Source organism: Tiliqua scincoides, chromosome 4, assembly GCF_035046505.1.
Source record: "Tiliqua scincoides isolate rTilSci1 chromosome 4, rTilSci1.hap2, whole genome shotgun sequence".
NCBI lineage: Eukaryota > Metazoa > Chordata > Lepidosauria > Squamata > Scincidae > Tiliqua > Tiliqua scincoides.
This window is the reverse complement of record NC_089824.1, coordinates 5,800,052-5,814,738: the sequence shown is the minus strand read 5'-3', so window position 1 is coordinate 5,814,738 and position 14,687 is coordinate 5,800,052. Positions and strand designations below refer to the sequence as shown.

At 47.4% G+C, this 14,687-nt stretch overlaps 1 protein-coding gene across 1 annotated transcript in view; it reads right to left on the bottom strand.

Annotated features, from left to right (window-relative positions):
- The window catches only part of PTP4A3 (protein tyrosine phosphatase 4A3), a 90,505-nt gene extending 75,818 nt beyond the window's left edge, over positions 1-14,687 (bottom strand). The window contains exon 1 of the mRNA XM_066623350.1: positions 14,607-14,687. The gene's annotated coding sequence lies outside the window, so the exon portion shown is untranslated. The remainder of the gene's footprint in view (positions 1-14,606) is intronic.

Here is a 14,687-nt window from a genome sequence, read left to right as displayed (position 1 = left end):
TGCTTGAAGACTTTATGTATTTGCATAAATGCATCTACTGTATATACAAACTAAACTCAGTAGTGCTTACTTCTGAGTAGACATGCAAAGGGTTGCACCGTGAGTTCATTTCCTGGGTTCAGTGCTGAAACAATGGACTAAGTAAGGCACTTCAGTGGTTGTGTAGCTCAGTCCCTTGCATATTTACTTAGATCTCTGCCATGCTAGTTTTCTGCTTGCAAGGAATTTGTTAATGCCTCACTGCATTAAGTTAATGTGTTGAGGGAGCATATACCTCCTTGCTTTCTTCCAATCCCTTCCTAAAACCCGCCTTTTCCATGGAGCCCTCGGCATCACGCCTTAGTCTCTGTTCCCTACTGCACTAAAGTGGACAGCCCCATCCTATCCTGCACTAGAACAGGCAGCCAGTTGGCTTGTGCTTCATCTAGTGCAGGGTTGAGGCTGGCTGTGGTGCAACCCGGGGCAGGGGGAATCACTTCCCCATACTCCATGTTACACAGCAGTGGCCTGAATGGGGCCACTCAGATCTGTGCAGTGCCAGTGGCAGGCCTGGAGGGGGGGGACGAGGGGGCAAATGCCCTGAGTGCTGCATTCACACAGCGCTCCAGACTGTGCGGGAAGCCAATGAGATCTTAAGCAGTACTTCTGCTTTCCTGAAAGTACTGTTTGAGAACACGGGAAACCTCAGAAGTTGTTCACATCGTTGCACAAGGCTCCGGATAAGGGGGGGGCAGTTTGGTGTGTGTGTGTGGGGGGGGTGGCATCACAAACCTCTGCCCAGGGGCACGTAGCAGGGCAGGTCTGTTACTAGCCAGTGCACCACCTAAAGAGGTGGTGCTGATCCGAGCTACCCAGTGCTAGTCCAGATCACCTGGGAAGGGGTTTAGGATCTGGCCTAAGTGCTGGATCCTAACTCCACCTCCCTCCTAGGCCTGGCCATGAGCCTACCCACCACCCACTTTCCCCCCACCCTGGAATGCCCCAGTTCCACCCTCCTCAAACCCCCGCATCAGCCAAGGCAGGCTGTTGCATACCTGTCTGCTGGCATAGCAGAGGCCTGATCCAGCATAGTAGCATGCAGCTTTTCCAAGGCTCAGAAAACCTCCCAGATGCAGCAGGAACAGGATTCTGGTAGCATCTGGGAGATGGCAGCATCTGGGAGTGGGGGCAATCCACAGATCAGAACCTGTGGTGAGGCAAATCCGTGGGTGCCAAATCAGCGGATAAAGAGGCCTGTGCATATAGTATATATACCACCTGTATATATACCTGCCACCTGCCAAGATTTTGGACTGACAATCAGCCTGAAGAAAACACAGGTCATGGTTCAGGATGTGGACTCACCTCCCTGCATTACAATCTCTGAGCATGAACTGGAGGTTGTCCATGACTTTGTGTACCTTGGCTCAACGATCTCCGACACTCATTCTCTCGATACCGAGCTAAACAAGCGCATCGGTAAAGCAGCTACCACGTTTTCCAGACTCACAAAGAGAGTCTGGTCCAACAAGAAGCTGACGGAACATACCAAGATCCAGGTCTACAGAGCTTGCGTCCTGAGTATACTTCTGTACTGCAGCGAGTCATGGACTCTTCGCTCACAACAGGAGAGGAAACTGAGCGCTTTCCACATGCGCTGCCTCCGACGCATCCTCGGCATCACCTGGCAGGACAAAGTTCCAAACAACACAGTCCTGGAACGTGTTGGAATCCCTAGCATGTATGCACTGCTGAAACAGAGACGCCTGCGTTGGCTTGGTCATGTCGTGAGAATGGATGATGGCCGGATCCCAAAGGATCTCCTCTATGGAGAACTCGTGCAAGGAAAGCGCCCTACAGGTAGACCACAGCTGCGATACAAGGACATCTGCAAGAGGGATCTGAAGGCCTTAGGGATGGACCTCAACAAGTGGGAAACCCTGGCCTCTGAGCGGCCCGCTTGGAGGCAGGCTGTGCAGCATGGCCTTTCCCAGTTTGAAGAGACACTTTACCAACAGTCTGAGGCTAAGAGGCAAAGAAGGAAGGCCCATAGCCAGGGAGACAGACCAGGGACAGACTGCACTTGCTCCCGGTGTGGAAGGGATTGTCACTCCCGGATTGGCCTTTTCAGCCACACTAGACGCTGTGCCAGAACCATCTTTCAGAGCGCGATACCATAGTCTTTCGAGACTGAAGGTTGCCAATACAAAATACCACCTGTATGTATAGTATAGTAATTATAGTAAAGTACAGGTAGTAATTATTTTGTACACAATAATATTATAATTATGCAGTATTAGTAATAAGTTGTAATAAGTAATATCCTCCCCTGGGGGCTGGGGGATAAGAACAGGCCCTCAGTTTGGCTGTATGTGTCGTAAGAGGCGACTAAACAGTCACCGGGTAGATGGGACTCGTCAGCCTGGGAAGGCAGCTCAACTGAGAGAAGGAAAACTCTGATCCCAAACCTCCACTGCCTTGTGGCTACATCCAGTTATGGAAAAGGCTTCAGGAGTCAACCTCGAGGCAAAATCCGGAGCCGGAGTCCCTGAGGCAGTTCATGCTGAACACAGTCACGTTCTGGCAACTCCTGCGACGCCGCTGGAACCAACCGTATTGGCTTCTGCCTTTCCATTGGACCATTTCAGCGACGTGGAGAGGGGGGATTTGCTGCATGGGAAACAGCCTATCCTCCATACCTACTTTACCCAGGCTCCGCGCACTGGACAGGACACTCTGTTCCAGAACCACCATTCAGAGCGCAATACCATAGTCTTCTGAGACTGAAGGATGCCAACATGGATGGATATATCAGTCCCTGGAGAAGGGCTTGTTTGTGCCTTTATTCCCTCAGCCTCTCGTTCTGCTGGTCTGGTTACCATGGCCCATCACGATTCCATTCCTACTCTGCCGTTCCCTTGCCGTTTTTGAACATCTCCAACCTCATTCCATAAGAATGAGAAGTCCTGAACTGAATGTCACTCGTTGACCCAGATCAGGCATTCACGCAGCACTATTTTCAAGTAAAATTAAGCCCTACTTTTGAACTATGTCTTGTCTGACCCTTATCATTTCAAAAAAGCCTGAACACGACCCAGTGAAAAAGGAGACAGATAATAATAATAACTTTATTTTTACCCCGCCTTTCTCCCCGAAGGGACTCAAGGCGGCTTACAACAGATTAAGAAACATAATTTAAACAATTAAAAACATATTAACACATATCATAAAAACGGCAGTCAGAATAAAAATTAGGTAAAAAGAGCATAGAGCAGCAGCGAGTCATAAAAGAATCAGGCCTGTAAAAAATATTAAAAGATATTAAAAAGATGTTAAAAGGCCAAGAACTCAGAAGGCAGATGCAAGAAATAAAATGGAGACAGGCAGGAAATGGAACGAGAAGGCAAAACGAAACCTTGTGGTAACATTGCAAACTTGGCCACTGAAAAAGACAGGAGGAGCATCTTTGGAGAGCAAAGGGGACAGAAACACGGAACTATAAATGAGCCTGAATAGGGCAAAGCAGCCACCCCTGAATGGTGGTGGGGAGAAGGAAAAGCAACTTGAGCCCTAGAACAGCATTTCTCCACGTTTGCCCCCTGCAGCACCACTTCACATGGTCCACCTACTGGGAGTACCATTGGAAATAACTGGCGATGACGTCATTGCCAGTTACTCCAAGACTGGGAGGTCAGATGCGATGCGGAAAACACTGGTAAGAGGCTCAGAGCAGACAGGAGGACTTTTTCCAAGCATGCATGATGAAAAGCTCTGCCTGCTGAGCCCAGCCTTCTACTGCTGTTTGTTGCATTGCACTGCTGGTCTTGCTGCCAGGAAGCAGGGAGCCTGGGGGCCCCACAAGTACCACCAGACACCAACCACCACTGGTGGTAAGAGTACCACTGGTTGAGAAATGCTGCCCTAGACCAGAGATGCTCAAACTAGCAACCACTGTGTGCCCAGAATGCGGTTCCCATCCAAACAGCATCCGGGCATTCTGCGCAAAGTCCTCCTCATTCAGAGGACAGGGATGCTCTGGGCAGTCACGCCTGCTGCCCGGTATCCCAGAAGGATGCACATCAGGACATCTTGGCAGACATGACTGCCCAGAGTGACCCTGTCCTCCAAACGTGAAGGGCTTCATGTGGTGCCTGGGCGGAACTGAAAGGTCTGCTCACTGGCGGACAGATCCGGCCCTTGGGCCAGGGTTCAAGCGGCCTTGCTCCAGACAAAGTGTCATAATGTCTGGGAACTGATTCACAAGTTATTTTCTCTCAGTAAGCGCTACGCATTCCTCAGCTTGAAGGTTAGCCTCAATAGCAGCAAGAATGCTTATTACACTGGAAAGAATTTGGAAGGAATAAGTAGAGACCACAGGTGGATGGTTGAAGGAAACTGCCTGCACATGACCTTGGCACAGCTTTCTGCAAATGTCTTGTCCCAATGGACTAGCTCACTGCTCCCCCAGGTTTGTAGGAAAAAATTGTTTCAGAGGTTCCAAGGCAGAGCTTGCAGCCAAGGGTAGGAACAATCTCAGGAAAACGGTTTCAGACCTTCTATCTGATTACTTCCAGTGATGAGATCAATTTGGGAGAAAACAGCCATCCTTCCTCCAGCACCTTTCGAGAACAAGGAAAATATCCTTTAACTGTACCATAAATGGTCATCACTAAAGAGCTCGAGAGAACCCTGCAGAGTCTGAAAATGGATCCGTAAAGAGCAAAATTAAGTTCGTGCCTGCACTGGAGGCTGCAACTCGTCAAGGGACATACCACACAACCAGGAGTGGCGAGCCACAGCAAAGAATACCTCAGACACAATGCACATCAACATTCAAACACAATATAAATGCAAAACACCAAATCTGTTCCTGCCAGCAGTACTGCTATCAACTGCGCAAACACATTATTGCGACTTGAAGCTGCAACTGGTGTAAGAAGTTGCACAATTAACCCAATTGCAAAGGGGGAAAGATGTGCAGTCGCAATCCCTTGTGAACCAAGAGATGGGCCAGTTGCACGCACAACAAGCAGGTGAATCTGTGCCTTTAACCCATTTTTTTGCCTGGCCCATGGGTGTACATATTTGGTCCCTGTTGTGTACATGCAACAGGGCATGAGGGGCAGAAATGGCTTAAGCAAGGAACAACGGCCAGCAAAACTAGGATTAAAAGCACATAAAGTCATTTAGAAAAGACTTCCCCAGCAAGGTCAGCCCTTGGCATCCACGGGGCTTCTGTTCCTGGAACCCCTGCAGATGCTGAAAACTGTGGATTATTAAATTCATGGTCTGACCTCTGTTCTGAAGTACAGGGAACTCGCATACGACCACATGCTGTGGTGACGGCATCTGGCCTGGATGCCTTTAAAAGGGAAGTAGACAAATTTCTGGAGGAAAAATCCATTATGGGTTACAAGCCATGATGTGTATGTGCACATTTTAGAAATGGGCTATGTCAGAATGCTAGTTGCAAGGGAGGGCGCCAGGATGCAGGTCTCTTGTTGTCTTGTGTGCTCCTTGGGCAATTGGTGGGCCGCTGTGAGGTACAGGAAGCTGGACTAGATGGGCCTATGGCCTGATCTGGCGGGTCGGTTCTTATGTTGTCCCTGTGCCTCAGAATGCCTGCTGGGGCCTTTGAACAGAACATAAGAAGAGCCCTGCCGGATCAGGCCATTGGCCCATCTAGTTCAGCTTCCTGTATCTCACAGAGGTCCACCAAATGGTTCAGGGAGCACACAAGACAACAAGATACCAACATCCTGGTGCCCTCTCTTGCATCTGGCATTCTAAGGTAGCCTACTTTCAAAATCAGGGGATTGCACACACCCATCATTGCTTGTAACCCATGATGCTTTTCCTCCAGAAAAGGTAAAACATCTGGTTTTTGCTAAACCAGAAGTGCCTACCCAGAAGGCTCTGGCAGGCCTTCTGATTTGCAGGGAGATCATGGGTCCTCTAGCCGCAGGTTTAGACCCTGCCACGGATCAAACTTGTGGGTCCTGATCCTGCGAATAAAGATGACCCACTGAACAGTCAGATAATACTCAGGAATATTCAGGTAATAGCAAGGCATGGTTGGGGAGACATGGGCAGAAACATATATTCAGCACATGAGGATTTGAGGGCATGTTCCTGTCTACTCGTTCACCTAACACCAAACCATAGTTTGGTACCAGATCTGAATAGCTTCTTCCTACTTCTGTGAACACAAGTCCAAACGCACAGTGGTGCTTTAAGGAGGAGGAAACATCTGCCGAAGAAGCTGAGAAGGTTTTGAATATCACAGAGATCTGAGCCAGCATCTCTGTCTGCAGAGACGTACGAACTATGGCAGCAGAACATCAGGGCTTAATCATCGGATACGATGACGCATGCCACTTACTCAGTTATTTGCTGCAACTGCAAATCTCGGGATCTGCCTGCAACGTAACTCACAGCAAAACATGTGGGCAAATTACACTTTGGAAATTGGACCTCTCTCTTTCTTTAACACTCAGCACTCTCCGCGTGGGAACCAAAATTCCAATCCAGAGCCATCCTCCCAGGAGAGCGAGGACATCTGCAGGCATGGGGACCAGTAAGTGGTAATATCTCATCAAAGGTAGTGATATAAGAGCAAGGCAAATCTTTATTTGTCTTCCAGAATCCAGGGAGGGAAGGAGGCATTTATAAGAGCAAACAACTGTGAAAGAGCTACAGGGATTCTCTCCTACTAAGAATGTACAGTGTAGCTTAAACTAACTCTTAGATGAGCTGGGAATACAAGAATCCTTGGAGTAGGATGAACTGCAGGCACACAAATCTTGCAGGAATTCATCAATTCTTGGAATAGACGGAGAAGAGGCCTCCTACATTTGCATTTTAATTGCCATAACCAGTCACATCCTGGTTACCCAGCACACTGTGTTAGGGCAATACAGGAAGCTGGACTAGATGGCCTGATCCAGTGGGGCTGTTCTTATGTTAATGCCAACCCACTCATGAAGAGAGCAACTGTTTACACAAACAAGATCTAAAATAAAGGCTCCTGTCCACACATCAAGGAACATACCCCTTGTTTTTTATAGCATCCCTCACAGATCACTGTGGGCAAGCTCACACGTGAATGTTCACCATACTATGTCTGTATCATTAAGAGGCAACGTGCACTTCTGAAATACTTACCATTGCACACACAACTTACATACCACCCAACTTAATCTAAAATCATATTACTTTCAAATATGCTCAGCTGCAAGTCAGGATAATATACATGTGAGCCCCTGGGGACGGGGTTCTGGACTTGGCCCAGGGAGACTTGCATTCAAATCGCTACTCAACAATTTGTTGTTGCTGACATCCTTCAGTCTCGGAAGACTGTGGTACCGCGCTCTGAATGGTGGTTCTAGAATAGAGTGTCCTCTCCAGTGCGCAAAGCCTGGGTAAAGTAGATATGGAGGATAGGCTGTTACCCATGCAGCAAATCCCCCCTCTCCACAACGCTGAAATGGTCCAATGGAAAGGCAGAAGCCAATACGGTTGGTTCCAGCGGCTTCGCAGGAGTTGCCAGAACGTGACTGTGTTCAGCCATGAACTGTCTCAGGGACTCCGGCTCTGGATTTTGCCTGGAGGTTGACTCCTGAAGCCTTTTTCATAACTGGATGTAGCCACAAGGCAGTGGAGGTTTGAGATCAGAGTTTTCCTTCTCTCAGATGAGCTGCCTTCCCAGGTTGACGAATCCCATCTACCCGGTGGCTGTTTAGTCGCCGCTTATGACAAGTACAGCCAAACTGCGGGCCTATTCTTATCCCCAGCCCCCAGGGGTTGAGGTTGTTGAGGTTAACTCAACAATTAAACTTCAGGTAAAGAGATCACAACTTGCATGTATGAATCAGTCCCATACATTTCTCAGGGTACTGAACTCCACCCAAGAGACAACCACCTGAATGTTACTTCTACAACTACTTATGGTTCATTGGCACATTTCATAAGGAAAACCAGAGTTAGCTTTTGTGTACTCTTAATCAGGAAGTCAAACCAGCACGTCTTCCTTAGTGTCCTGATGTAAGTGTATACCTAAAACTTGCTCATGAACATAACCAATGCATGTGTTATACAGGCGCACACGGAGAATGAGGATTGACTGTCATTCCCAATGATGCACAATTAAAGTCAAACCTGAATTCACAACTATACCATGTGCAACCACCCAAGTCCAATTACTGACTAGTGTACCTACATTATACGTGTGTTTATAAACATTTACTGGTTAACTATTAGATGGTGCTCATTCCAAAAGAATTTCAAGAGACCAAAAATGTGCTTAGTGGTGTGGAATCTCCTCTGGTTAAGTCTCCACCACCCCAATGGGTCTACGTGGATCTGCACCAACAATTTTGCTGGCGCAAATTTGAATGGAACTAGGAAGGCAGACAGGATATCAGTGAACCACTGCTGCTGCTATCATCCCCTTCCCAGCCTTGATCCACCCCCTCTCCCAGTTTCTGCCTCATTCCTCTTCCTCCATACTCTGTTCCACCCACCCCTACACTGACTTACTGGTGCCAGGGCTTCTCCTGGGTTCACTGGTGTGCAGCTATGCTCTATGTCATATCACTTTTTGTGACAGCCATAAAGCATGCTGTGATGCCAGAATGCAATGTCCAGAAGCTCACTGTGTCCATAGGATTGGGCCCTTAATTAGCCCAAAGGTGTAGACAAAGGAGACCTATTGTAGGGATCTCTCTAGCAACTTTCTGGGAAGCAGCTTGCATACAGACAGGACACAGCTGCACAGCCAACTGCCAGGAATGTCCTTGCTCTCTCCATAGCACTGGAATTCAGGGGAAAGGTGTTTTGTGTAGCAACTCAGTTGCCAAGAGGCAACTACACTTCAAAGGGCCCCCACAATCACTTCCAACATTCAGACAGTTATGTGATGACACTCATCTGTGGGTCCCTCGCAATGCTGAATCAGCACTTGGGCTGATGGAGCAGCCTGGAAGATCCCACCACCAAAATTACAGTTAGCAAAGAAGCTGTCAAAATTGAGCAAACCCTGGTGGGAAGCCTCAGGTGATTACACATCTGAGCAGATTACACACCAACATGGAACACACTTAGAAGGTGGGATTTCAAATTCCTGCAGTTTTCAGCATAGTTTTCAGTCTTAGAAAGCCCTATTGCGAGCCCACAAATGTGAAAGTTGAGAAATATCAGAAGCCAAAGGATGTTGGGGGAAGTTTCAGTGTTGTGCCCTTGATGATGATAAAACATGTTCAGTGTGGTTTATGCTTTCATGATGTACACACATTGCAGAAACCATTTTCTTGGAACAGGTTGTTTTGGGGCAATATTATGAGCTTTTTGTGAGAACGTGAACACATACACCCACCCAGTTTATGCCCTGGACTAGCACAGGCTAAAAATCCAACTGAATTCATACTCAAATTCAACCATGAGACGGGTGCTGTAAGCTCAGCAGTGTAGTATAGCAAGTCCCTACTTAAAGTCATTTTCTTATAAAGTTGATGAGAAAAAGTGCATTGATTTCTGGCTGGGGGCACTGTCTATGTGGGTTTGCGCATCCTCCCCAGGAATGTGGCAGTGGTGTAGCTAGAGGGGCATAAAGCACTAAGTTTTGCAGGGAGTCTTGCCACAGTGTGCAAGTGGCCCCTTCCCTTACAAGTCATTCAGGAGGGCCAAAATGGAGGCATATGCACAAGGTCAATCCCCTTGTATAAGGCTAGTATCGCAGAGTAAGCTGCATGCATCATAATGGCAGCAGTCAAAGATGTTAAAGAAGCAACATGTAATGACACAAATTTTCTGGAAAGTTTCAAAACTGTACAATATGCTAAAATGTTTGGGATCCCATTTAGCATGTCTGACTTACATTTAACCAACAAAATTAGAAATGGGTGCCATGTAACTTTTACATACTGTATTACACCTCAAATGCTTTTTCCAACCACCAATCATGATTAAATGATATATCTGATCAGAAAAAAGTCAATAAAGCACATAAATGCGCTTTAAATGTCACATCAAACAAATGTGACACTTAACTTGTTTTACTCAACAGCACACAATTCCTTGCACAAATTCCAGTTTTAAAGGAAAACGGAACAGTTGCATTGCAAACTGTTAATGCACTAATTTTAGCACACCTGAAGAGCTGCACATGCACCTGTGCACATCCTAGGGGTAAGTGGGAGGAAAATTTAATTACAACTTTGAAATGGTCCAGTTTCAAAGTGCTGTATCTGGCCTAAGGCACACCTTTTTAGTGTTATTTCTCTTATATTTAGCAAAGGGATATCCTTTACTGGACCACAATGGGCTCCATGTGCAAAGTGAACTATGAACCCACAGAGATTAAATAAATGAAATTTTCAGTTAAGTACTCAATTGGAGTAAAGTAATTGGAACACTCAATTGCAAGCACGACTAGAAAAATAAATCAATGCTACCATTGAGAGCTCCTACAAGAAGGCATAAGGAATTGCTGCCAAACGTTAGGCCTTGATTAACTTCTGGAATGAGGAGCTGACCAGGGCATCTGTCATGATTGCACCCATAACTGAACATGGGCCATCACCCATCTTCTGAATTACTCCATGGCAATGATGGCAGAGAAGGAAATATACTTCTCTGCCACCATTAAACTAGTAAAGTCACCCAGAGGAACTTTCTTGTGGTGTATGACCTTTTACATCCAGACCCACAGTGGAGTGTGAAGACACTCTAGTGCAGTGGTTTTTAAAGAGGTGTGCTGCAGAAGACAGTAGTGGCATGGGGGAAGAGGCGGCCTTGAGCCTTGCAGGGTAGCTCAAATAAAAGAGGGGCTATGAGCAGCCGTTTTGTATTTTATTCTGGGCTTAGTGCTGCGCTTAGTGTACCTGCTTTCCATTTCTCCTGTCCTCACCAAAAGCACTGTAGTTCTTGCAGCAACCGCATGGAGACCTGAGAGCAGCAGAGTGTGTGATGTTCACTGTGTGTAGTGCATGCGAATGAATCACATCCCTGAGGGGATCTCTGGGCTTATTAGACGTGGATAGATTTGTAATTAAAAAACGGAAGTTAGATGATGACAATGAATCATTTAATGTAATTACATGATTCACTGTCATGTAATCATTTAATTGCATTAATTAAATTAAATTAAATGTATTTATTAATTTCAATAATATGATATTATTTACGTTAAAAACTGGTGGTGTGCCTTGATAATTTTAGTGCCTTGTCAGTGTGCTGTGAGAGGAATAAGATTGAAAAACTGTGAGTTGGAAAAAAAAAAGCTGCTCTAGTGGCCTGCTATGACCAATTTGCTAACTACTTTGCTGATACAATAGCCCACATCCCTCACTGACTTAGACTCTGCATTGACAGATCCATTTGATGCACCCTAGGCATCTGCCTGGCCTGTTAAGGGTTCTTTGCAAATTGTACAGCAAAGAATACCAACAGCCATCATGGCAATGAGAGATCATCTACGCTTCTGCTGCATTTTTGGCCAGCTCAGCTGATGAGATCTGCTGAGGGGACAGGGTGTCATTAAACACCTCTTTGAGCCTGGTCCTTCCTGAAGGGTAAGTTCTAGGATGCGGCACTGGGGGACTTCTGCTCAACAACTTGGTCATCAGCCTTGAGCCACCAGCAAAGTGCAATTCTGTCCTCCACGCAATTCAGCATCTACATGAAACTGATAGGTGAGATCAGCAAGGGACATGGGGGTGTCATTAATGTGCGGCTAACCTGCAGTTCTATATTGCAGTTCCATCCAATGCAGGGGAGGCAGTGGAGGTCCTGAACTGGATGTTGGGCTGGATGAGGGCAATTAAGTTGAAACTGAATTTGGACAAGATAGAGGCCAGGAGATCTGTGGCCCAGGTTATGGACAAACTGTTCTGGGAGCTGCACTCCCCCTGAAAAAGAAGTTTCACAGTTTGGAAGTACTTCTGGACCAGACCTGGATGCACAGGAGACAGCTATAGTTCATGATGCTTTTGCCCAGCATAGGCTAGTGTGCCAGCTTTGCTTCTGGACCAACCAAAACCGACCATGGCTCTCCATGCACTGGTTACATCTTGGTTGGACTACTGCAAGGCACTCTATGTGAGGCAGCCCTTGAAGATCATCCGAGACCTTCAGACCATGCAGAATGCTGCTACGCAATCACTGAGCAGCACGAGGCCTGGAGATCGCATCACACCTATATGGCGTTATCTGCTCTGTTTACCAGTATGTTCCCCAGCGCAATTCAAGGTGCTGGTTTTGACCACCAAGGGCCTGAATAGCTTAAGACAGGGTTGGTGAACCTGTCCGAGACCATGTGCCCAAACTGACAATAATCTAAAAAATCAAGCATGCCCATGATAATTTTGAGCAGCAGATAACTTATTATTATTATATTTGTATTTGACAATGTTGTTAAATGGAGAAAGAAAGGAATGCTTGAGAGCATTCTAAATTTAACATTTGCATACCCGATCCTTTTATTTGCCAGGAGCACGATATGCAGCCTGCCTGGTCCATGTTGTTCTATTGAAAACAGAAGTGGTGCAGTTTGGGTTCCCACCTTGCTCTGCTACTGCTTATAACAAACAGAAGTGATGCAAACCATGCAGGCTGCAGGTCACACTCCTTATAAACACACTTAAAGGGAAGGGTACCCGTACTTGCCTACTTGTAGGTGATCTGCAGTGGTGATAATCTCCCCCCCCCCTTTCACACAGCACTGGAAGAAGAAAGGGCAATGGGGAAGCTCCTTTTTTTCCTTTCCCTTCTCACTGTGCTCCATCCTCACGTGGGATTTAGAGTTTAAAGGGAACACATTCCTTTAAACCTAAGTATGGAGCAAACTTAAGCATTGAGCAAGGAAAGAAGTGAAGAGCTTCTTCCGCATGTAGCATTTAAAGTTTAAAAGGATCCACTCCCTTTAAACCCCACACAAGACTTGTGCACAGGAAAGGGATGATACATTTTCTGCTTGTATATAGTGAGTACCACTTCATGCTACGTGCTAACAAAATTTTTACCCATCCCACCTTGAGCACAAGTTCCATAGGTTTGCTATGCTGGTTTGCCAAAGTATCTGAAGGCCTGCCTGTCCCTTGAAATCATCGAGGAGAGGTCCTCCGCATGTTCCATTGCTGATAAAAGGACGTTGGCAGTGACATGGAACAGGGCCTTTGCTGTGGTGGCACCCAAATTATGAAAACTACCTCCCCCAGGAGGCAAGGTCAATGCTATCTTTGTTTAAGTTCTGGCATTGGCAAAAAGCTTTTCTGTTCTGCTTGGCCTTCTGCTTATGATTTTCTGCTGAATTCTTTTTATTTTAATGGTTGTTCTGTGGCTGTTATTGCTTTTTAGTATCTTATTTTAGTTGTTTTTCAATACATTTCTCTTCTCTTGTAAGTTGCCTTAAGAGCCTCCCTAAGGAGAGGAAAGTGAGGGCTAACTTTTTCCCATAAATAAATAATCTCAAGTGTTGCTACTTTTCAAGCAAATCTGGTCACCTCCCACATCACTCCTTGACAATATCCATTTGCTCTGACACTGTCACTGATGCACACAGAAGTGGCCGCATCTGCTCATGGTAAATATTAATCATGATTGTTTACTTCTCCCCACCCCCTCCCCATGTAGTTTGCAAACTGCTTCCAAGTCTCAGGGTCAAACTGCACCACTCAAATGGCACAGGGAGCACATGGTGTTGTCAGTCTGCTCCACCAGCCAGGGAACACTCATACTGCAGGCAGGGCTCCAACACCACGCCCTGCATCAGCAGCTCTGGAGTGGCCCAACCAAGAGGAGCTTCAGCTGGGATGCAAGCACACTGCAAAGCCTTCCAGCACTTTGGCCATGTGCTACATGGCACATGGGTGCACTGAGCCCACACACTGAAATGGCCTGGCCAAGAGAAGCTTCAGCTGGAATACAAGCACACTGCAAAGCCATCTATCACCCCAGCACTTTGGCCATGCGCTGAATACCACATGGGTGCACCCAGCCGACATGCCGAGCGCTCCGACTTGTAAAAACCTCATCGGTGCAAGCCAAGCAATGGCATCAGGGTGCATTTCTGGAAGTCCCTGCACATGGCCCAGCTGGTCCCAGAACACACGCGGAATGCAGTCCAAGCAGAAGGAAAAAGGGCTGCTGGCAGCAATCCTGTGCAGCAAGCAACCCCCTAGTGCTGTGCTTAGGAAGAAGCCCCCTCCCCACTTTTCTGCAAGAGAGCAACGCCCTTCTCTAGCAAGGGGCCACAGTGCAAAGAGGGGGGCTTCGGATTCTCTGCCAGCTGCCCCGCCCCCAGTGCCTCAGTTTCCACCCAGCACATGCAACGGACGCCCTTTCCCTCTGCACCCCCCACGCCCACACAAAAGGGGAAAGGAAATGCAGCACCACCCCTTCTCCTCTCCCCCTCCCCCACTTTGCAGACCCACCCAGGACTGCAGGCAGGGCTTGCACGTGCATGCCGAGGAGCAGAAGGCTGCCTGGCAGCAGCACAACGCGACCTGGGTTGGAGCACAGCATGTACAGCTGTTGCCGCTGCAGTGCACAATGCAAGCCGCTGGATGCACTGCAGGAAATGCGCTGCAAAAAAAATGCACCAGAAATGCATGCATGCGCGCGCCACTGACCTGCTTAGTGCGCTGGCGGCGGCCGCCCCGGCAACAGCCGCCCGGGGAGCCTCCCGCGCGCCAAGTCCAGCAAGAGGCAGT